The following is a 24080-nucleotide window of genomic DNA, read 5'->3' on the forward strand; positions in this document are numbered from 1 at the left end:
CCCTATCCTCCCAGGGATCACCTCCATTTGTGGGTCTTTCAGCGCTGTCTGAGCTTGAGGGAGAGGAGGGGGGAGGCAGGGTCAGCACAGGCATGTAAGGAGAGCTGATGGGGACACATCCCTGGCCACATGGGGGCCGGGCAACATCTTGGCTGTACATGCCAGATCTCTGTGGGCTCCAAAAAAGTTATCCAGTGATTCGGACTGGTTCCGCGGTGTCCGCTGAGGTTGCGGGGATATCCTGCTCTTCGTTGGCATCTTTTGGGACGTGTTTCCCGGGAATGCTGCCGTTCAAAAATCATTTTTGAAAAAATAAATAATTTTTGAAAATAGTCATTTTTGAAAAAAAAATCATCTTTGAAAAAAAAATCATTAAAAAATCATTTTTGAAAAAATAACATAATTTTTGAAAAAAAAATTATTTAATAAAAAAAAATTTGAAAAAAAATCATTTTTGAAAAAAAAAATCATTTTTGAAAAAAATTATTAAAAAAATCATTTTTGAAAAAATAAAAGAAATCATTTTTGAAAGAAAAATCATTTTTGAAAAAAAAATCATTTTTGAAAAAAAATATATATTTTTGAAAAAAAAATCATTTTTGAAAAAAAAACTTAATTAAAAAAAAACAAAAAATCATTTTTGAAAAAAAAATTATTTTTGTAAAAAAAAATTCATTTTCGAAAGAAAAACAATTCATTTTTGAAAAATAAAAAAAATTCATTTTTGAAAAATAAAAAAAATTCATTTTTGAAAAATAAAAAAAAATTCATTTTTGAAAAAAAAATCATTTTTGAAAACTCCTAACGCCTAAACTAACTCCTAACCCTAACCCTAAACCCTAACCCTAACCCCTAACCCCTAACCCTAACTCTAACCCTAACCCTAACCCTAAACCCTAACCCTTACCCTAACCCTAACCCTAAACCATAACCCTAACCCCTAACCCTTACCCTAAACTCTAACCCTAACCCTAGCGAAGCACGTGCAAAGCACTTACCCTGACTTGCTGATGCCCCGACTTAGTTGGGGTAGGCAGAACACTTTGGTGGGGGTGGGTCAGCCACACCTCTTGACCTTTGACCTCTGGGGGACATGCCTGCTGACCTTTGACCTTTAGGGGTGGTCCCTATTCCAATCCCTGAGTCCTAACATTGTTCTTCCATGGGATACCCTAATCCTATCACTATGCCTAATCCTAACCCTTAACCCTAACCCTAACTCCTAACCCTAACCCTAAACCCTAACCCTAACCCTAACCCCTAACCCTAACTCTAACCCTAAACCCTAAACCCTAACCCTCACCCTAACCCTAGCGAAGCGTGCGCAAAGCGCTTACCCTGACTTGCTGATGCCCTAACTTGCTGATACCCCGACTTAGTTGGGGTAGTCGGAACACTTTGATGGGGGTGGTTCAGCCACACCTCTTGACCTCTGGGGGGACACCTGCTGACCTTTGACCTTTGGGGTGGTGCCTATTCCAATCCCTGAGTCCTAACTAGGGATGAGCTTCGTGTTCGGCTGTTCGATCATTCACTGAATTGCGAACGAGATGGGCCGTTCGTGCCAAATTCGTGTGGCACGTCACGACCCATAATACACTGCGGCATCGCAGTGCATTGCTGGCTGATGATTGGCCAAGCATGCACTATGACCCGCATGCTTGGCCAATCACAGCGCCATCGATAGAGAGAGCTGTAATTAGTAGTGAGACCTCTGCACAGTGTTCAGCTAAAGCTACAAGTTAGTGTAGTGCATCCTGCTCAGAGTGTTCAGCTAAAGCTACAAGTTAGTGTAGTGGGTCCTGCTCACAGTGTTCAGCTAAAACTACAAGTTAGTGTAGTGAGACCTCTGCACAGTGTTCAGCTAAAGCTACAAGTTAGTGTAGTGCGTCCTGCTCACAGTGTTCAGCTAAAACTACAAGTTAGTGTAGTGCAACCTCTGCACAGTGTTCACATAAAGCTATCTGTAGAAGGTTGGTGGTGTTCTCATACTACAGGCAGGCAGTTGATTTTGCTAGCTGCAGTATCAGTACATATATATATATATATATATATATATATATATATATATATATATATCCCAGCTTAGTGCAGCTACAGGCCATTAGTATGTCTGGAAAGCCAACAAGGAGAGGCAGACAGTCACAAGGAAATAAAAGAGGGCAAGCAGGCTCTGTGTCTAGAGGCAACAGTGCTGGTCGTGGAGACGGTGCATCCTCATCAACACATGGCCGTGGGACACGCTTGGCCTTTTTTTTGGCAGCTTGCCATGTTGAGCCGCAACATGCGGAAGACTTGGTCGAGTGGATGACCAAGCCGTCCTCATCCTCCTCATCCTCTCTCACCCATGCTTAGGGTACTTTGTCTGGCAAAGCAGCGGCCTCTTCCCTCGGCTCAATGTCATCAGTGACTCCTTCCGTAGCCCCACCATGTCCTCCTGAGGAGTCCCTCGAACTGTTTGACCACAGTGTTGGGTACATGCTCCAGGAGGATGCCCGGCGTTTGGAAGGCTCTGATGATGATACTGAGCTAGATGAAGGCAGTAATGTGAGCATGGACAGAGGGGGTGCCCAAGTAGGACAGCAATCTGGCAGCCATGCTCCCCCTGCTGCAGCATACTGCCAGGTTTGCTCCAGTGATGAGGAGGGAGGTCACTGACTCAACGTAGGTGCCTGATAGGAGAGAGGAGGAGGAGGAGGCGGCACATCACCAACGAGGCAGGATGCCCTCCAGGGGCCAACCTAAGGGCAGCACACTGACTGCATCACACCCCAAAGCTCCGCATGTGCAGGGTGCTGCAGTCTCTGTGCGTTATTCAAAAAGTTCTTTGGTGTGGGCCTTTTTTGAGATGAGTGCATCAGATCGCACCGCTGCTATTTGCAACACATGTCTCAAGCGTATCTCGCATGGCCAAAACATCTCCCGCTTGGGCACCACATGCTTGACCAGACATATGTTGACCTGCCATGCAGTTCGTTGGCAAGCGTATTTAAAAGACCCACACCAAAGAACAAAGAGGACCTCTCCTTGCTCCTCATCAGCTGAGATCTCCAACCCCACTATACCTTTAGTCCTCTCTGAGACCTGCACTGAGAGAAATGAAGGTGTAGAATTAGGTGTGTCACAGCCAAGTACATGTGGGCAATCTGCTTTTGGTACACCGACTTCAGATTGTACCAGGCAAATTTCCCTGCCCCAGCTGCTACACCGCCAAAAGAAGTTCGCTCCCAGCCATCCACATGCCCAGCGGTTGAATGCTAGCTTGGCAAAATTGCTAGCACTTCAACTGCTGCCTTTTCAGTTGGTAGACTCTGTCCCCTTCCGTGAGTTTGTGGAATGTGCGGTTCCTCAGTGGCAGGTACCCAAACGCCACTTTCTCTCATGGAAGGCGATTCTGGCTCTCTACCGGCATGTGGAAGGCAATGTCTTGGCCTCGCTGGACAGGGCGGTCAATGGTAAGGTGCATATTACTGCTGACTCATGGTCCAGCAGGCATGGACAGGGACGTTACCTAAGTTTCACCAGGCATTGGGTGACTCTGCTGGCAGCTGGGAAGGATGCAGGACAAGGTGCAGTAGTGTTGGAGTTTGTTCTGCCACCATGTATCCAAAATGCCACTACTAATGATTGCGACACACCTCTCTCCTCCACCCCTCCTCTTCTTCTTCCTCCATGGCCTCTTCCTGTGCTTTGTCCTCAGAACCAGCGGCGCTCCGTAGCTGTTCAAGGGGCTATGCAAGTATGCAGGCCAAAAGATGCCATACGGTGCTTGAGCTGGTGTGCTTGGGGGACAGGAGCCACACTGGGGCAGAGGTTCTGTCAGCTCTGCAGGGGCAGGTTCAGAGGTGGTTGATGCCACACCAACTTAAGGCAGGAATGGTGGTTTGCGACAATGGCACCAACCTCCTCTCTGCCCTCCGACAGGGACAAATGACCCATGTGCCCTGTTTGGCTCACGTCCTTAACTTGGTGGTGCAGCGGTTCTTGGGCAGGGACTTGGGCTTACAGGATGTCCTGAGGCAGGCCAGGAAAGTCTGTGTGCATTTCCACCGGTCATATAATGCCAGTGCTCAGCTGGCAGAACATGAATAATAATAATAATAATAAGAAGAAGAATATATATGTGAGATAACAGTAAGTGGTCTTGCTATGCAAGAACACTTAACTAGAAAAGCTACAATTTCTGGGAAAATCGTGAAAAGTGTTCTTGCCTCTACAACTGGAGTGGGCCGAGTAACTGGGTGGAGTGGCTTGAGTAACTGTGAAAAGTGTTAAAAAGCTTAATATTTTAAAAAGTATAAAAAGTAGTAAAACAGTTGAAGTCCCATCATTAGCTGAAAGAGCTGAACATTTTTTCAAAAGATTTTTTTTTCAAAAATGATTTCTTTTTCAAAAATGTTTTTTTTTCAAAAAATATATATTTTTTTAAATATATATTTTTTTTCATGGGGTGGTCATAATGTTTTGGCTGATCATGGGGGAGTCATAATGTCAGCTTTTGTCACCTCCCACTCTAGTTTTGAACATTTCGCCATTCATTTGGGACCAATTTTGCCGCAAAAACAATATTTTGTGAACCATTCGGAGAAACGTTCCACAAAGTAATAGCACACCAATTAAATGACATTGAGGCCGGATTCACACTGGCATATTTCAGCTTTTCACAAAGTTCCACAAGGTAATAGCACACCAATTAAATGACATTGAACATTTCACCATTCATTCCTATGGGACCATTTTTCCGCAAAAACTACGATTTTTCGTGAACCTTTTAGCAAAACGTTCCAGAAAGTAATAGCACACCAATCGGGAACAATCCGCACGTTTTGGTATATTTACTGTCTATGTAGTTTAAAAGCTGTGGGAGGAGTTAGGGTGGTATGATCATGGGGCTGTCAGCTTTTGTCACCTCCCACTCTAGTTTTGAACATTTTGCCATTCATTCCTATAGGACCAATTTCACTGCAAAAACAACTATATTTCGTTAACCATTCGGTGAAACGTTCCACAAAGTAATAGTACATCAATAAAATGACTGATTCCGGATTCATACTGGTATTTTTCAGCTTTTCACAAAGTTCCACAAAGTAATAGCACACCAATTAAATGACATTGAACATTTCGTCATTCATTCCTATGGGACCAATATTGCCGCAAAAACGACTATATTTCGTGAACCATTCGATGAAATATTCCACAAAGTAATAGCACACCAGTCGGGAACAATAAGCATGTTTTGGTATATTACTGTCTATGTTGTGTAAAAACTGTGGGAGGAGTTAGGGTGGTAAATTTGGCTATAATAATAATAAGAAGAACTAGAAAAGCTACAATTTCTGGGGAAATTGTGTGAAGTGTTCTTGCCTCTACAACTGGAGTGGGCGGAGTAACTGGGTGGAGTGGCTTGAGTAACTGTTGTGTGGTTGGAGTGGCTGGAGTAACTGTGAAAAGTGTTAAAAAGCTTAATATTTTAAAAAGTATAAATGGTAGTAAAAAAGTTGAAGTCCCATCATTAGCTGAAAGAGATGAACATTTTTTTCAAAAGTTTTTTTTTTTTTGAAAAATTATGATTTTTTTTTTCAAAATTTTTTTTTTTTTTCAAAAATGAATTTTTTTTTCAAAAATATTTTTTTTTCAAAAATAATTCTTTTTTCAAAAATGATTTTTTTTTCCAAAAATGATTTTTCTTTTCAAAAATAATTTTTTTTTTCAAAAATGATTTTTTTTTTCAAAAATGATTTTTTTTCAAAAATGAATTTGTTTTTTCAAAAATGAATTATTTTTTTTTTTCAAAAATGATTTTTTTTTCAAAATTTTTTTTTTTTACACGGGGCGGTCATAATGTTTTGGCTGATCATGGTGTGGTCATGATGTTTTGGCTGATCATGGGGTTGTGAGCTTTTGTCACCTCCCACTCTAGTTTTTAACATTTCACCATTCATTCCTATGGGACCAATTTCGCCGCAAAAACTACGATATTTCGTGAACCATTCGGCGAAATGTTCCACAAAGTAATAGCACACCAATTAAATGACATTGAGGCCGGATTCACACTGGTATTTTTCAGCTTTTCACAAAGAAGTTGCACAAGGTAACAGCACACCAATTAAATGACATTGAACATTTCGCCATTCATTCCTATGGGACCAATTTTCCGCAAAAACTACGATATTTCGTGAAAAATTCAGCGAAACGTTCCTCAAAGTAATAGCACACCAATCGGGAACAATCCGCACCTTTGGTATATTACTGTCTATGTAGTTTAAAAGCTGTGGGAGGAGTTAGGGTGGTATGATCATGGGGTTGTCAGCTTTTGTCACCTCCCACTCTAGTTTTGAACATTTCGCCATTCATTCCTATGGGACCAATTTCGCCGCCAAAACAATGATATTTCATGAACCATTCGGCGAAGCGTTCCACAAAGTAATAGCACACCAATTAAATGACATTGATTTCGGATTCACACTGATATTTTTCAGTTTTTCACAAAGTTCCACAAGGTAATACACCAATTAAATGACATTGAACATTTCGCTAATTCATTCCTATGGGACCAATTTCACCGCAAAAACGATATTTCGTGAACCATTCGGCAAAACGTTCCACAAAGTAATAGCACACCAATCGGGAACAATCTACACGTTTCGGTATATTACTTGTCTATGTAGTGTAAAAGCTGTGGGAGGAGTTAGGGTGGTAAATTTGGCTATAATAATAATAATAATAACTAGAAAAGGTACAATTTCTGGGGAAATTGTGAAAGTGTTCTTGCCTCTACAACTGGAGTGGGCGGAGTAACTGGGTGGGGTGGAGTGGCATGAGTAACTGTGAAAAGTGTTAAAAAGCTTAATATTTTAAAAAGTATAAATAGTAGTAAAAAAGTTCCATCATTCGCTGAAAGAGCTGAACATTTTTTTTCAAAAGTAATTTTTTTTTTCAAAAATGAATTTTTTTTATTCAAAAATGATTTTTTTTCTTCAAAAATGAATTTTTTTTTCTTCAAAAATGAATTTTTTTTATTCAAAAATGATTTTTTTTTCTTCAAAAATGAATTTTTTTTTTCAAAAGTAATTTTTTTTTTTCAAAGGTATTTTTTTTTTTCAAAAATGAATTTTTTTATTTCAAAAATAATTTTTTTTTCGAAATTATTTTTTTTTTTAAAGTAATTTTTTTTTCAAAAATAATTTTTTTTTTCAAAAATTTTTTTTTTTCAAATATATTTTTTTTTTCAAAATAATTTTTTTTTTAAAGTAATTTTTTTTTTTAAATATTTTTTTTTTCAAAAATAATTTTTTTTTTTCAAAAATAATTTTTTTTTTCTCAAAAATATTTTTTTTTTTTCAAAAATATTTTTTTTTTTTTCAAAAATGATTTTTTTTTTTCAAAAATATTTTTTTTTTTTTACATGGGGCGGTCATAATGTTTTGGCTGATCATGGGGTGGTCATAATGTTTTGGCTGATCATGGGGTTGTCAGCTTTTGTCACCTCCCACTCTAGTTTTGAACATTTCACCATTCATTCCTATGGGACCAATTTCGCCACAAAAACGTCATTTCGTGGACCATTCGGCGAAACATTCCACAAAGTAATAACACACCAATCGGGAACAATCTGCTCGTTTCGGTATATTACTTGTCTCTGTAGTGTAAAAACTGTGGGAGGAGTCTACAAGCATTATCAAGTCTAGCAGATGAAGTCACATGCATTTGGGGTGTCTCAGCATCTTGTGTTTACAACCACTGTTTCCTAGCAACGCTCATGCCCTGTTTATGCTTCCCAAATACTACTTCATCAAAACTGCCCCATCAGAATTACCCCATCAAAACTGCCCCATAATATTCCTCTATTATAAATCAGTACATGGTGTGTCTGTCCCCTCCCCCGGGCTCTGTAATCAGAGCTGAGATGCTCCAGCCACCTCCCCCCTGTGTATAACAGAAGCTTTGGTAACCATGGCAACAAAACAAACACAGTACACGCTGATTAATGGCTAAAATTTCCTGAAATGACCTCTAAACAAATGGCCGTATTTTAAAAACTATACATCCTACAGCGAAGATCTTTATATTGTGAGAATCACAAGACCCAGACCTAGATTTTGATACATAGTATGTCTCTGAAATATTAAAAATGAAGGCACGGTCGCAGTTTAGAAATTGCCCTTCAAATTTGAAGGGGCTAGAGTGTAGTTTCAATGAATGTCAATGGACGGCGTGAGTTGCAAACAAATGGTCATATTGTGAAAACTATCAGGACTATGGCTTAGCCGTGGACATGTTTAGTGGCAGCAGGGATAGCTGAACGTTTTGATATAAGATTTGTGTAGGTGGGCTTGAAAATGAGGGAGTGGCGGCAGTTTAGAAATCATGTTCTGATTTTCCAGCTTTTGTAATCTCCCACTCTAGTTTCCCCATTCATTCCTATGGGACCAATTTCGCCGCAAAAACTATGATATTTCGTGAACCATTCGGCGAAACGTTCCACAAAGTAATAGCACACCATTCGGGAACAATCCGCACGTTTCGGTATATTACTTGTCTATGTAGTGTAAAAACTGTGGGAGGAGTTAGGGTGGTAAATTTGGCTATAATAATAATAAGAATAACTAGAAAAGGTACAATTTCTGGGGAAATTGTGAAAGTGTTCTTGCCTCTACAACTGGAGTGGGCGGAGTAACTGGGTGGGGTGGAGTGGCTTGAGTAACTGTGAAAAGTGTTAAAAAGCTTAATATTTTAAAAAGTATAAATAGTAGTAAAAAAGTTCCATCATTCGCTGAAAGAGCTGAACATTTTTTTCAAAAGTAATTTTTTTTTTCAAAAATGAATTTTTTTTAATCAAAAATGATTTTTTTTTTCTTCAAAAGTAATTTTTTTTTTCAAAGGTAATTTTTTTTTTCAAAAATGAATTTTTTTATTTCAAAAATAATTTTTTTTTCGAAATTATTATTTTTTTTAAAGTAATTTTTTTTTCAAAAATAATTTTTTTTTTTTCAAAAATATTTTTTTTTTTTCAAAAATAATTTTTTTTTTTTCAAAAATATTTTTTTTTTTCAAAAATATATATTTTTTTTTTTCAAAAATGATTTTTTTTTTTTTCAAAAATGATTTTTTTACTTTTTTCAAAAATATTTTTTTTTTTACATGGGGCGGTCATAATGTTTTGGCTGATCATGGGGCGGTCATAATGTTTTGGCTGATCATGGGGTGGTCATAATGTTATGGCTGATCATGGGGTTGTCAGCTTTTGTCACTTCCCACTCTAGTTTTGAACATTTCGCCATTCATTCCTATGGGACCAATTTCGCCGCAAAAACGTCATTTCGTGGACCATTCGGCAAAACATTCCACAAAGTAATAGCACACCAATCGGGAACAATCCGCTCGTTTCGGTATATTATTTGTCTCTGTAGTGTGAAAACTGTGGGAGGAGTCTACAAGCATTATCAAGTCTAGCAGATGAAGTCACATGCATTTGGGGTGTCTCAGCATCTTGTGTTTACAACCACTGTTTCCTAGCAATGCTCATGCCCTGTTTATGCTTCCCAAATACTACTTCATCAAAACTGCCCCATCAGAATTACCCCATCAAAACTGCCCCATCATATTCCTCTATTATAAATCAGTACATGGTGTGTCTGTCCCCTCCCCCGGGCTCTGTAATCAGAGCTGAGATGCTCCAGCCACCTCCCCCCCTGTGTATAACAGAAGCTTTGGTAACCATGGCAACAAAACAAACACTAACAGTACACTCTGATTAATGGCTAAAATTTCCTGAAATGACCTCTAAAAAAATGGCCGTATTTTAAAAACTATACATCCTACAGCGAAGATCTTTATATTGTGAGAATCACAAGACCCAGACCTAGATTTTGATGTATAGTATGTCTCTGAAATATTAAAAATGAAGGCACAGTCGCAGTTTAGAAATTGCCCTTCAAATTTGGAGGGGGCTAAAGTGTAGTTTCAATGAATGTCAATGGACGGCGTGAGTTGCAAACAAATGGTCATATTGTGAAAACTATCAGGACTATGGCTTAGCCGTGGACATGTTTAGTGGCAGCAGGGATAGCTGAACGTTTTGATATACGATTTGTGTAGGTGGGCTTGAAAATGAGGGAGTGGCGGCAGTTTAGAAATCATGTTCTGATTTTCCAGCTTTTGTCCTCTCCCACTCTAGTTTCCCCATTCATTCCTATGGGACCAATTTTGCCGCAAAAACGACGATATTTCGTGAACCATTCGGCGAAACGTTCCACAAAGTAATAGCACACCATTCGGGAACAATCCGCACGTTTCGGTATATTACTTGTCTATGTAGTGTAAAAACTGTGGGAGGAGTTAGGGTGGTAAATTTGGCTATAATAATAAGAATAATATATATGTGAGATAACAATAAGTGGTCTTGCTATGCAAGAACACTTAACTAGAAAAGGTACAATTTCTGGGGAAATTGTGAAAGTGTTCTTGCCTCTACAACTGGAGTGGGCGGAGTAACTGGGTGGAGTGGGCGGAGTAACTGTGAAAAGTGTTAAAAAGCTTAATATTTTAAAAAGTATAAATAGTAGTAAAACAGTTGAAGTCCCATCATTAGCTGAAAGAGCTGAACTTTTTTTTCAAAAATGATTTTTTTTTTCAAAAATGATTTTTTTTTAATGATTTTTTTTTTCAAAAATTATTTTTTTTTATTTTTTCAAAAATATTTTTTTTTTCAAAAATAATTTTTTTTTCTTTTTTTTTTTCAAAAAATTTTTTTTTCAAAAATAATTTTTTAAAAAAAAAATATATATTTTTTTTTCAAAAATAATTTTTTTTGTTCAAAAATTTTTTTTTTCAAAAATTTTTTTTTTCTTCAAAATAATTTTTTTTTTTTCAAAAATAATTTTTTCTTTTTCAAAAATAATTTTTTTTCTCAATAATATTTTTTTTTTCAAAAATGAATTTTTTTTTTTTTTCAAAAATATTTTTTTTTTCATGGGGCGGTCATAATGTTTTGGCTAATCAGGGGGTTGTCAGCTTTTGTCACCTTCCACTCTAGTTTTGAACATTTCGCCATTCATTCCTATGGGACCAATTTCGCCGCAAAAACTACGATATTTCGTGAACCATTCGGTGAAACATTCCACAAAGTAATAGCACACCAATCGGGAACAATCCGCTCGTTTCGGTATATTACTTGTCTCTGTAGTGTAAAAACTGTGGGAGGAGTCTACAAGCATTATCAAGTCTAGCAGATGAAGTCACATGCAGTTGGGGTGTCTCAGCATCTTGTGTTTACAACCACTGTTTCCTAGCAACGCTCATGCCCTGTTTATGCTTCCTAAATACTACTTCATCAAAACTGCCCCATCAGAATTACCCCATCAAAACTGCCCCATCATATTCCTCTATTATAAATCAGTACATGGTGTGTCTGTCCCCTCCCCCGGGCTCTGTAATCAGCTGAGATGCTCCAGCCACCTTCCCCCCTGTGTATAACAGAAGCTTTGGTAACCATGGCAACAAAACAAACACTAACAGTACACTCTGATTAATGGCTAAAATTTCCTGAAATGACCTCTAAACAAATGGCCGTATTTTAAAAACTATACATCCTACAGCGAAGATCTTTATATTGTGAGAATCACAAGACCCAGACCTAGATTTTGATGTATAGTATGTCTCTGAAATATTAAAAATGGAGGCACAGTCGCAGTTTAGAAATTGCCCTTCAAATTTGAAGGGGGCTAGAGTGTAGTTTCAATGAATGTCAATGGACGGCGTGAGTTGCAAACAAATGGTCATATTGTGAAAACTATCAGGACTATGGCTTAGCCGTGGACATGTTTAGTGGCAGCAGGGATAGCTGAACGTTTTGATATAAGATTTGTGTAGGTGGGCTTGAAAATGAGGGAGTGGCGGCAGTTTAGAAATCATGTTCTGATTTTCCAGCTTTTGTCATCTCCCACTCTAGTTTCCCCATTCATTCCTATGGGACCAATTTCGCCGCAAAAATGACGATATTTCGTGAACCATTCGGTGAAACGTTCCACAAAGTAATAGCACACCATTTGGGAACAATCCGCACGTTTCGGTATATTACTTGTCTATGTAGTGTAAAAACTGTGGGAGGAGTTAGGGTGGTAAATTTGGTTATAATAATAAGAATAATATATATGTGAGATAACAGTAAGTGGTCTTGCTATGCAAGAACACTTAACTAGAAAAGTTACAATTTCTGGGGAAATTGTGAAAGTGTTCTTGCCTCTACAACTGGAGTGGGCGGAGTAACTGGGTGGGGTGGAGTGGCTTGAGTAACTGTGAAAAGTGTTAAAAAGCTTAATATTTTAAAAAGTATAAATATTAGTAAAAAAGTTCCATCATTCGCTGAAAGAGCTGAACATTTTTTTCAAAGGTAATTTTTTTTTTCAAAAATGAATTTTTTTATTTCAAAAATAATTTTTTTTTCTAAATTATTATTTTTTTTAAAGTAATTTTTTTTTCAAAAATAATTTTTTTTTTCAAAAATATTTTTTTTTTTCAAATATATTTTTTTTTCAAAAATAATTTTTTTTTTAAAAGAAATTTTTTTTTCAAAAATATTTTTTTTTTCAAAAATAATTTTTTTTTTTCAAAAATATTTTTTTTTTCAAAAATATTTTTTTTTTTTTCAAAAATGATTTTTTTTTTTCAAAAATAATTTTTTTACTTTTTTCAAAAATTTTTTTTTTTTTTCAAAAATATTTTTTTTTTTTACATGGGGCGGTCATAATGTTTTGGCTGATCATCGGGTGGTCATAATGTTTTGGCTGATCATGGGGTGGTCATAATGTTTTGGCTGATCATGGGGTTGTCAGCTTTTGTCACTTCCCACTCTAGTTTTGAACATTTCGCCATTCATTCCTATGGGACCAATTTTGCTGCAAAAACGACAGTATTTCGTGAACCATTCAGCGAAACGTTCCACAAAATAATTTTTTTTTCATGGGGCGGTCATAATGTTTTGGCTGATTATGGGGTGGTCATAATGTTTTGGCTGATCATGGGGTTGTCAGCTTTTGTCACCTCCCACTCTAGTTTTGAACATTTCGCCATTCATTCCTATGGGACCAATTTCACCGCAAAAACGGCGATATTTCGTGAACCATTCGGCAAAACGTTCCACACAGTAATAGCACACCAATTAAATGACATTGATTCCGGATTCACACTGGTATATTTGAGCTTTTCACAAAGTTCCACAAGGTAATAGCACACCAATTAAATGACATTGAACCTTTCGCCATTCATTCCTATGGGACCAATTTCTCTGCAAAAACGACGATATTTCGTGGTTTTTGGGGGAAACGTTCCACAAAGTAATAGCACACCAATTGGGAACAATCTGCACGTTTCGGTATATTACTTGACTCTGTAGTGTAAAAAATGTGGGAGGAGTCTACAAGCATTATCAAGCCTCACAGAGGAAGGTATGACCACATGCATTTGGGGGGTCTCAGCATCTTGTGTTTACAACCACTGTTTGTTTCAACCACTGATTTTTTTCAAAAATGATTTTTTTTTCACAAATGATTTTTTTTTCACAAATGATTTTTTTTTTTTTACAAATGATTTTATTTTATTTTTTCAAAAATGAATTTTTATTTTTTTCAAAAATGATTTTTTTTTTCAAAAATGAATTTTTTTTTTTAAAAAAATATTTTTTTTCAAAAATATATATTTTTTCAAAAATATTTTTTTTATGGGGCGGCCATAATGTTTTTTATGACCATGGGCTGGTCATAATGTTTTGGCTGATCATGGAGTTGTCAGCTTTTGTCACCTCCCACTCTAGCTTTGAACATTTCGCCATTCATTCCTATGGGACCAATTTCATCGCAAAAACACCGATATTTCGTGAACCATTCGGTGAAACGTTCCACAAAGTAATAGCACACCAATTAAATGACATTGATTCCGGATTCCCACTGGTATATTTCAGCTTTTCACAAAGTTCCACAAGGTAATAGCACACCAATTAAATGACATTGAGCATTTCGCCATTCATTCCTATGGGACCAATATTGCCGCAAAAACAACGATATTTTGTGAACCATACGGCAAAAAAAGTTCCACAAAGTAATAGCACACCAATTAAATGACATTGAACATTTCGCCATTCATTCCTATGGGACCAATTTCACCGCAAAAACTATGATATTTCGTGAACCATTCGGCGAAACGTTCCACAAAGTAATAGCACACCAATCGGGAACAATCCGCACGTTTTGGTATATTACTTGTCTCTGTAGTGTAAAAACTGTGGGAGGAGTCTACAAGCATTTTCAAGCCTAGCAGATGAAGGTATGACCACATGCATTTGGGGGTCTCAGCATCTTGTGTTTACAACCACTGTTTCCTAGCAACGCTCATGTCCTGTTTATGCTTCACAAATACTGCTCAATACACAATATACAGGACCATGATAGATGTAACAACTGTGCAGTAATTCAAATGGCCGTATTTTAAAAACTATAAATCCTACAGTGAAGATCTTTATATTGTGAGAATCACAAGACCCAGACCTAGATTTTGATACATAGTATGTCTCTGAAATATTAAAATTGAAGGCACGGTCGCAGTTTAGAAATTGCCCTTCAAATTTGAAGGGGCTAGAGTGTAGTTTCAATGAATGTCAATGGACGGTGTGAGTTGTAAACAAATGGTCATATTGTGAAAACTATATGGACTATGGCTTAGCTGTGGACATGTTTAGTGGCAGCAGGGATAGCTCAACGTTTTGATATAAGATTTGTGTAGGTGGGCTTGAAAATGAGGGAGTGGCGGCAGTTTAGAAATCATATTCTGATTTTTTAGCTTTTGTCACCTCCCACTCTAGTTTCCCCATTCATTCCTATGGGACCAATTTCGCCGCAAAAACGACGATATTTCGTGAACCATTTGACAAAACATTCCACAAAGTAAAAGCACACCATTCAGGAACAATCCGCACGTTTCGGTATATTACTTGTCTATGTAGTGTAAAAATTTTGGGAGGAGTTAGGGTGGTAAATTTGGCTATAATAATAATAAGAATAAGAATAATAATATATATGTGAGATAACAGTAAGTGGTCTTGCTATGCAAGAACACTTAATAACTAGAAAAGCTACAATTTCTGGGGAGGTTCTTGCCTCTACATCTGGAGTGGGCGGAGTAACTGGGGGGAGTGGCTGGAGTAACTGTTGTGTGGTTGGAGTAACTGTGGAAAGGTTGAACTGGGCAGATGGGCAGAGTAACTGTGTGGAGTGTTTGTAGTGAGTAAAGATAGTAAACATTACACTAACCAATTGATTGATCAAATTTAAAAAGTGCACAAGTGCTAATGATGTAGAAGGTAGAAATATCGGTAAATGACTTTGTCGGACACAGACTTAAGGGTTACCAGGATTTATTCCGCCCAAGCCAAAGCGTAGCACCTGACGGACTCGCGTCCCAAAATCAGTGTACATATAATTTCAATATATTGCATCACAAGTGAACTGGCGGTATATTTCCGTTATACATTGTATTAACATTTTGAACAGTCAACTTTTTGAACTTTTTGGATACAAGGCAATTCATTAAAGCATATACTTTAAACCCTTACAAATTTTCAGTTTCTCTGCAGTTTTGCTCCTTGCTGTTTCTTTGTCTTACTAATCAGCAAGCAGGCTATAGCACAGGTAGGAGAGGGTGAGTGTGATGAGGACAGTGTGATAGGGCGAGCTGAATTGCTGCATCTACCGTCTGCAGGACGGGTGATCGTTTTAGCTGGCCGGCTTCTGATGCTTATTTGAATCTGCTACACTGTAAGTGTTATTTTAATTCTTTTAATAAACCTCAAAACCAGGATTACGCTATGTTGTTTCCCTCTCTTTTCCCGGGGTACCCCTAAATGAGAACAACCTCCCAGCTAGGAGTCTTTTATTAATCTCCATGATAAGAGTGATTTCCTGTGACTTGGTGGACTAGCGGTATCATCGCCCTTTGGCTGTATGAAGTGGTATGTCGTTTCCTACAAGCCCATCCAATGAAAGGCCCTGACAGGGTTAAGGTCGCAAGCCCCCTTGTGCTTGCCGTTTGGTAAGCGCGCATTTTATTTTCAGCTACCACAGTGGTGCGGTGGAGGAATTTTTTCTATTTTACATTTCCTGCTTTAAAGACTGGGGTCTGAGCCTATGTATTTTCACAACATTTATTTGGACTTTATTCACTGTGTTAGGACTGTCCAGTGAACACTTATTGATTTAGGTTTCAAGAGCTGTGTTAGTTATTTAATTTGGGTTCTAACCAATTAGTCCCATTCAACACTGGTACTAGTATTTACTCCTATTTACAGCGCTGCTGTATTTGTTATATTGTTGTATTAGTGTGTGTATCTCACATAGAGTGGCTGCTTTTGTTATTATGTAGTTTTTTTTTTTTTTTTCACTAAGTTATTTTCATCACTATTTTGGTTATCCCCTGTTTGGCCATTCACAATATTTCACGAACAGGTACCCTTTTTGGGTGCACTACAGCACGGTATTCCTCTTACTATATGATGAGGAGAGATGTCTGTGATGGATGGGGGGAGTGAGTTCAGTGTCTAACAAGTACACCGAACATGAAATATAGAGAATGATTTTTAGCTATTTGTAAATGGTCCCACATAACTATGGCCACATAAACTGACCCTCATTGCCACTTTATTATCTGTTTGATGACCACTGTCTCACAACCACTGTTTCCTGGCAACACTCATGCCCTGTTTATGCAGGCTCTAAGCCTGTTCACAACCACTGCTCAAAACACAATACACAGGATCATGATAGCTGTAATAACTGTGCAGTACTCCTGACTGGAGACACTGCTGCACCCTGGAGATGTAAATGTGATCCAACAGTGTGTTTTTTTCTGTGGTAGCTGCCCAGACCAGTTGGGTATATCCTCTTGAGTGAAGAAGGTCAGATATTGGCTTCTTTTCTCTGCACAGAAAATCTTCATTGAAATCTCCACAGAGTATTATAGGTTGGCAATCCATTATTTCCAAAGATTCCAAGAGGCCCAGCAGGTTAGTAAGGAATTGGCCAATACTGTAATCCGGTGACCTGTAAACGACAGCGATCAAAGCTTGTACAGGGGACTCCAGTTTGACAACCAAGAACTCCAAGTCAGTCACATTGTGATGATACTGCTTTTCATAGGCCTTGAAATGGTTTCTGACATACAAGGCGACACCGCCGCCACTTTTACTTGCAATGTCAGGAAGGTTCGTGTACGAGAGGTGTCTGTTGCGTTTGAACAGGTTGTAGCCCTCCAGCTGGAGACTTTCAGCAACAGAAGAGCCTGAGAGATGAGTTTCAGTGAAACATAAAACATCTCCAAGTGTCAACTCATGGTGAGATTTGATATCTTCAATGTGAGCTGGTAATCCTTCCGTGTTGTGATGGATAATTGTTAATGTTTGCTGTTTGTTGTCTGTAGAAACTTTAAGAGGGGCATAACACTTTCCAGTGATCCATTCTTCATTGAATCCAGGGAAGCTGTGATTTCAGGATCAGCAAAGATCTTCTTCTCATCAAAGTCGGTTATGTACAGTCCTTGCAGTGTAGTCGTTCTACTCAGAGCAACATAGGCCATTCCCGGTTGGAAGACCCGTTTCAATGAGACCACTGCCGACTGTATCGACATCCCCTGACACTTATGAATCGTACATCCAAAAGCCAACTTCAGGGGGAACTGCCTGCGAACAACTCCTTTCTGTCTCAGGATTTCCTCTACCCTTTCTATGTACACCAAGTTGTCAGCATCACAAGACGACTTGTTACGGTATCTCTGTCCTGCATTTGGATTGTCCAGCATAAGCCCAAGCTTGTTTACCGTAGTAGCACCATTCTCAGTCTGGATGATTATTCTTGCAATCTTGCCAAATGTCCCATTAACAAGCCCGTCTTCTACATCAGTGTTTCTTGTGATCATGATACGAGCACCTTCAGCTGCTTGCAGTGTGTCAATCAGATTGTCTTTGTGTCCTTTGAAAGGTTGGTGTTGCCTCAGCATCACTCCTGTCTTAGGGACTTTTCTGTAATCGTCGGCATCTATGTTGGTGATGTTTGAATGGAGAACAGACACAGTTGCAGCATTATGTTTGTGAACCTCTTTGTTGGTGGAAAATATGTGTAGCACGTCATTAGGGCAGTGGGTGGGATCTGTAAAAGCCTGAGCAAGCAGAGCTTTGTCATCATTGCTTAAGGTGCCAGTCTTCTGCTTGACTCTGATTCTATTCAAAAGCTCAGCAAATGAAATGTCATCCTTCTGTCGCATGATCTCTGTCAGCATGATCATCTGAAAGTTGTCTTTCCAGACGTCATTGGTATTTTCCTCAAACACGCAGAGTGGCTTACTTTTTCCCAGCGGGGGGACCTGGTAAAAGTCTCCTACTGCTAGTACTGACATACCACCAAAAGGTTTCTTACTGCCTTTGATTTGCTGTAATCTCCAGTTGATGTAGGCAAACAGGGGCTTTGAAATCATTGACACCTTGTCAATAACAATGATCTCCGCATTTGACAGCTGTGCCCTCACTTCATCTATTAGATTTCCAAGTCCTTGGTAGGGTGGCTTCAAGCTTCTTGGCAACTTCAGCAGAGAATGCAAAGTGTTGCCTGAAATGTTGAAAGCTGCTGTTCCTGTAAATGCAGTTAGTAAAACGCTGGGCATGGATATGTCTGCTTCCTCACGTAGTCTGGTAAGTTTACAGAGTATCTTTGTCACCTCAGCATAGATGCACTTTATCAGGTGTGATTTGCCTGTCCCTGCACCACCAGTGACAAAGTAATAGAATGGGTCAGGATTTAGGCCACGCACACGGTTAGTGCACCAGTCACAAACTGAGTAGAATGTCTGAGCTTGTGTCCGGTTAAGGTTTCTGTACATTTTCCGAAGGAAATCAGGGCACATTTGTGGGGCCTTCACAGTAAGCGCAATTCCACCTGTTTGTTTGTGACGTGTATACTCCGGAACATCATCTTGTTCATTCTCATGAAGTGGCTCCCCTTCTTTGCGTTCCTCTATACATTCCAACCTATCCAACTCAGCTTCTGGGGCAAAGGTGTTCCAAGCATCTTCAACAGGGCCGTTTTTTACAAAGTCATCCAAGACTTGTTCCACAATTTTGTTGTGTTGTTCGAACTTCTTTTGGTTGCTGGTAACAATTGCAGACACTGCTCGGATTGCTTCTTCTCCTGGTAAGCTCACACAGGCGCCTTTGTAAAAATCCTGGTGTGTTGGGAACCTTACAGTTTTCAGTGATGACTCTGAACGGTGGGGGAGGTAGAGTTTAAGCAGTCTGCCGTAGTAGTTCTCGGGGTCCTTCTTCTCTGAGAAGCGTGCGTACCTGATGATTGCAGGCTTCCCTCTCGTGCATTTTTGAATCATTCCCATTTCATTCAATAGGCTGACACGCTTGCTGTCTTCCTTCTGCTTGCCATAGACAACCCTGTAATGGGATGCAAAGTCTGCCAGACACATGGACTCAAACTCTGGTGTTTCGGGTCTGGCTCTGTATTTGTCGACAAAAACTCGTCATCCACACATTAAGAGAATCGGCTGGTTTGTTCTGCAATGCACTGAGCAGGAGACTCATTTTCAGTGCGTTGTCACCAGTTGGCAGAAAAACAACCTCACGTGAGCAAGACTTCATTTTCAGGCTGCACGTACAGGCCACAGACTCCTGGGCGCTGACCTCTCTGTGTTTTGAATAAGCCTGAAGAACCTCTTTCATTTCTTCTCGTTCTGTCGCTGTTTCTGGGCTCATTTCTTTGACTATTGTTTTGAGATAGTCACTCAGCTCCCGTTCTGGCTTGGATATGTAGGACAACATGTACATGATGCAACCATACTCATCAAGAATGTACTGGATGTCCATGTTGGCGTTCCAGGCCGTCAGCAAATGTGGATTGTAGTTGTTCACCCAGCAGTCCTTGACATCACGCTTCATTAGAATCACGCTTGAGGAGGTCAGTGCCTGAATGTACGAGTTGTACTGATTCAAAGTCATATCACACTGTGCCAGTAGCTGTGACATGTCTTCAAGCTGCACTTTTGGGTTATTAAGCAAATCCCAGACTGGTTTCAGTTTGTTTTTGGCTGCTTGTGGTTTCATTGCACAATCTCCTTGTTCTTCTGGCATCAGGTAAGTTATCCTCGTTTTTCTAATAGGTGGCTTTGGAAATCCAAATCTGCATACTCTGTTACCTTTCTTGCATGATTTTGAATGAGATCTGCTGTGCATTTGAAGTTCTGTTACAAATCTGTGAAGTAAGGCCTGTTTGGCTTCATCAGGCAGCTGGCATGAGATGTTATGATCTATAAAGGCACACACCTTGTCATCACTGTCTTGTCCAAATATAGGAGCTCCTGCTACCCAACAGAGACAATGTATATGAGGGCTCCCTCTCGCCTGAAATTCAACCCTGTAAAAGTAATCAATAACTTCACCAATTGGCTGTGCAGGACCCAACAGCAGCTCTCGCATCAGAGCATCAACCCGTTTGTCAAACATGCGCATGGTGGTCACTGGGTTGCCTCGAAGAATGTCACACTTTTCAGCCCAGTCTAGCCCCGCAAAATCCACCTTTTGACCTTGTTGTGCCTTTATTGCCGTTATTACCTCTGGCCATCTGAATTCTGCAGCAGAGAAGGTAAGAAAAAATGTTGGCTTACCCAATTGTCTGACCATGGCTAGCAAATTCTTCAGATTTTTATCCCAGTAAGCTGGACTCCCTCTCAGTGGTTGCATGAACCTTGTGGAATCTCGGTTTCACACCAACCTCTCAACCTCACACTTGTCCTGTAGCAGCTTGTTGGATATTTTCCGTCCATCCCTGGTATTGGATTTTCCTTTCCTTAACTGGATGGACATGCTGCTTTTGGCCATGTGTGTTTCTGTGACAAACTGCGCAAAGAAGAGGTAGTTTGTGTCTCTTGCAAAACGAGTATCAACACAAAAAAGCCTTGCATTGAAATACATGGTCGGGGACAGTTTGACTTGTCTTGCCTGGTCCAATGTATTCTGTCCAGTAGGGAACTGAACAGGGAAAGCCATTGCCTCAAGCCTAGGAACTTTAAAGAAGCTGACAGGTGTGTTTCCTTGTGCAGGTGCAATGCTGAATATTCCATCACCGTGTGTCAGTGCTTCCTCTCCAAGGTCAGATGGCTGCAAACAACTGTCTAGGCCAATTCCAGGTCTTAGTGTATCCTTCTCATCCTCTGCATTGGGAGGTTGTTGGTCATGGCCTTCCTGTTGCTCAGAAGCAGCCGGTAAACATGCAGACTGTACCTCTGATGGATCACAATTTTCAATGCGTTCAAGTATCTCCATCATTTCAGTTTCGTCACAACTGTCGAGTTCCATCCCATCATCATCATCATTATCATCATCATCATCAGCGATTGTCTCATCCACTCTAATTGAAATGTCACTGTAGTCGGGGTGTGTGTCAATGAGTTTTGACAGACCTGCTACTACATTTCCCATGTTGACATTATGAAACAGCTGGTGGCCTTTGTAAGTCAGACGTCTTTTCAGCTTCACTCTGTGTAACTGGGATGTGCTGTGCGATCTTGGTAGAGTATTGACCGTGGTTTCCACCTCGGATGGCACACACACTACAGCGCCATGTATAGCTGCCTGTCGACCTTTGGGAAGTGTGATGATCTTGACAAATGGCAGTATTTTGGCCAAAGTTGTCTTTCCAGCACATTCAAATCGCAGAGCTCTGGGGGAATGGGCGCCAGCTCCATGTTGTTAGCCACAGCGATGGATGATTTGTGTCCTGCTTTTAAATGTGAATCACAATTGTGACAAATCCATTCTTTGGTCCTTTCATCTGGTACGGTGCATTGTTCAGGTCCTTGACAGTGATTGTTGCACACATGGACATATTTCCCTGTCAAACAGGCAGCAACAATGTGTAGATTCTTCTTGTAATTGCTGTGAATGCAATGTTTCACTTGGTTAGGGAAAAGGGTGCGATGACACATCGTGCACACAAATGTTGGCCCAGCTTTAATGCATTCATGGAAAGTGGATATAGCTGTCTGCATTAGGCTGTTGTCCACTGGTTGACTGCATTCCCGCATGACACGAGTCCATCGTCTGTATTTAATTCTTATTTTGAAGGCACATTGCATCTTATGGGTTATGCGAAAATCTGCTTGAGTGTGACGCTTCATTTTCATGTAACTCATGCAATGTTGCAAGTGACGTTTTCTGAAAGCAGGTTTATTATGATATTTTCTGGTGATGTATTGCTTCTGCTTCAAATTGAAATCGGCATTTGTCGCATATTTTCTGGTGATGTATTGCTTCTGCTTCAAGTTGAAATCGGCATTTGTCGCATATTTTCTGGTGATGTATTGCTTCTTCTTCAAGTTGTAATCTGCATTTGTCGCATATTTTCTGGTGATGTATTGCTTCTGCTTCAAGTTGAAATCGGCATTTGTCGCATATTTTCTGGTGATGTATTGCTTCTTCTTCAAGTTGTAATCTGCATTTGTTGCATATTTTCTGGTCATGTATTGCTTCTGCTTCAAGTTGAAATCTGCATTTGTCGCATATTTTCTGGTGATGTATTGCTTCTGCTTCAAGTTGAAATCTGCATTTGTCGCATATTTTCTGGTGATGTATTGCTTCTGCTTCAAGTTGAAATTGGCATCTGTTGCATATTTGCGAATGATATATTGCTTCTGCTTCAACTTAAAATCAGCATCTGCTCTGTATCGGCTGGTGATGTATGTCCTTTTCTTATTGGTGACAGACATCTTTGTAGCCTTGAAATCACGCCTTCTTTCATTTCTGTGTCTTGTCTTCAGTTTTTGTCATCTCTGTGCATTTAATTTGGACAATGCCTTACTGTCCTTCCATATGCCCTGTGAGGATTTCGCATCAAGTGACCGTGGAGAATGCTTGCTGGCTGGGAATCCAGTGTGTGTTGCATCTTTGGTCATCTGTGTCACTTTGTTCTCCACATGCTTTGCATTATGTGGTTTGTCAGATTGCACCAGTGGGGACAGCAAACCATCTGACAGACGTCTTGCACGATGAAATGAGACTGCATGAAGTCATACTGCAGTCCATCAATAGGGCCTCTGGTGTCTGTAAGGAGCAATTCATACAACTTATAAATCCTTTCCCCCATATCACTCAAATGTGTAAAAGTGATCATGACAGCTTTTCCTTTTCCAGTCGCAGGAAGTCCATCCTTATTTCGACTATGAGAATCAAACAGTCCATATCTCCCAGACTTGTCTCTGAACAATGCAATGCAATATGGCACTACTATAAAAAGTGCATGTGTAACATCTGCATTGAGGCACTGAAGTCTTGTGGAGAGGTCAACAAACCAACCTTGGTTGTCACCATCTACTGTGTCTCTCATACATCCCGATAACACTGGAGATTTAACAACGTTATACTCATATTTGTCAGTGTTGACTCTGAGGGGCACTTCTTCCATTGTCAAGTGCTGATGCTGATAGACATTTATTTGTTTTAGCTGTTTTATTGTTGAGCCATACAAGCTGTTGCCCTTCTTCAGTATTTGATCAAGATCACCCTTTCTCACATCATCAAGCTCACTGTGGTATGCCAAAAATGTCAGAGCCATGCATGTACACTGTTTGTTCCTTAACCTTCCATAGCCATGATGACCCTGATGAAATAATGCCTGCACAGAAATCTCACTTGGTACACATGGTTCTTGCATGCCATGGTTTTCAGAAGTGCCCATCACACTGTCACTGTGCTCTTGAACTTGACACTGAGTTGAACATGAAAATGACACCACAGGTTCACTATGTACCTCCTGGGCACATTCACTGTCACAAACCTCCATATCCACTATGCTGCTGTGGGGCTCCGGATCCAGTTTAGTCCAGCGTATCTTTGCAGCTTTAGATCTCTTTCCTTTAGATGGTATGATGATATTTGAGGAAGGAGCTATAATTCCCCTCAGAGCTTTGTTCGAAGAGCTATAATTCCCCTCAGAGTTGTGTTGGAGGAGGAGCTATAATTCGCCTCAGAGCTGTGTGGGAGGAGC

This window comes from Aquarana catesbeiana, linkage group LG12 (assembly GCF_042186555.1).
Source record: "Aquarana catesbeiana isolate 2022-GZ linkage group LG12, ASM4218655v1, whole genome shotgun sequence".
NCBI lineage: Eukaryota > Metazoa > Chordata > Amphibia > Anura > Ranidae > Aquarana > Aquarana catesbeiana.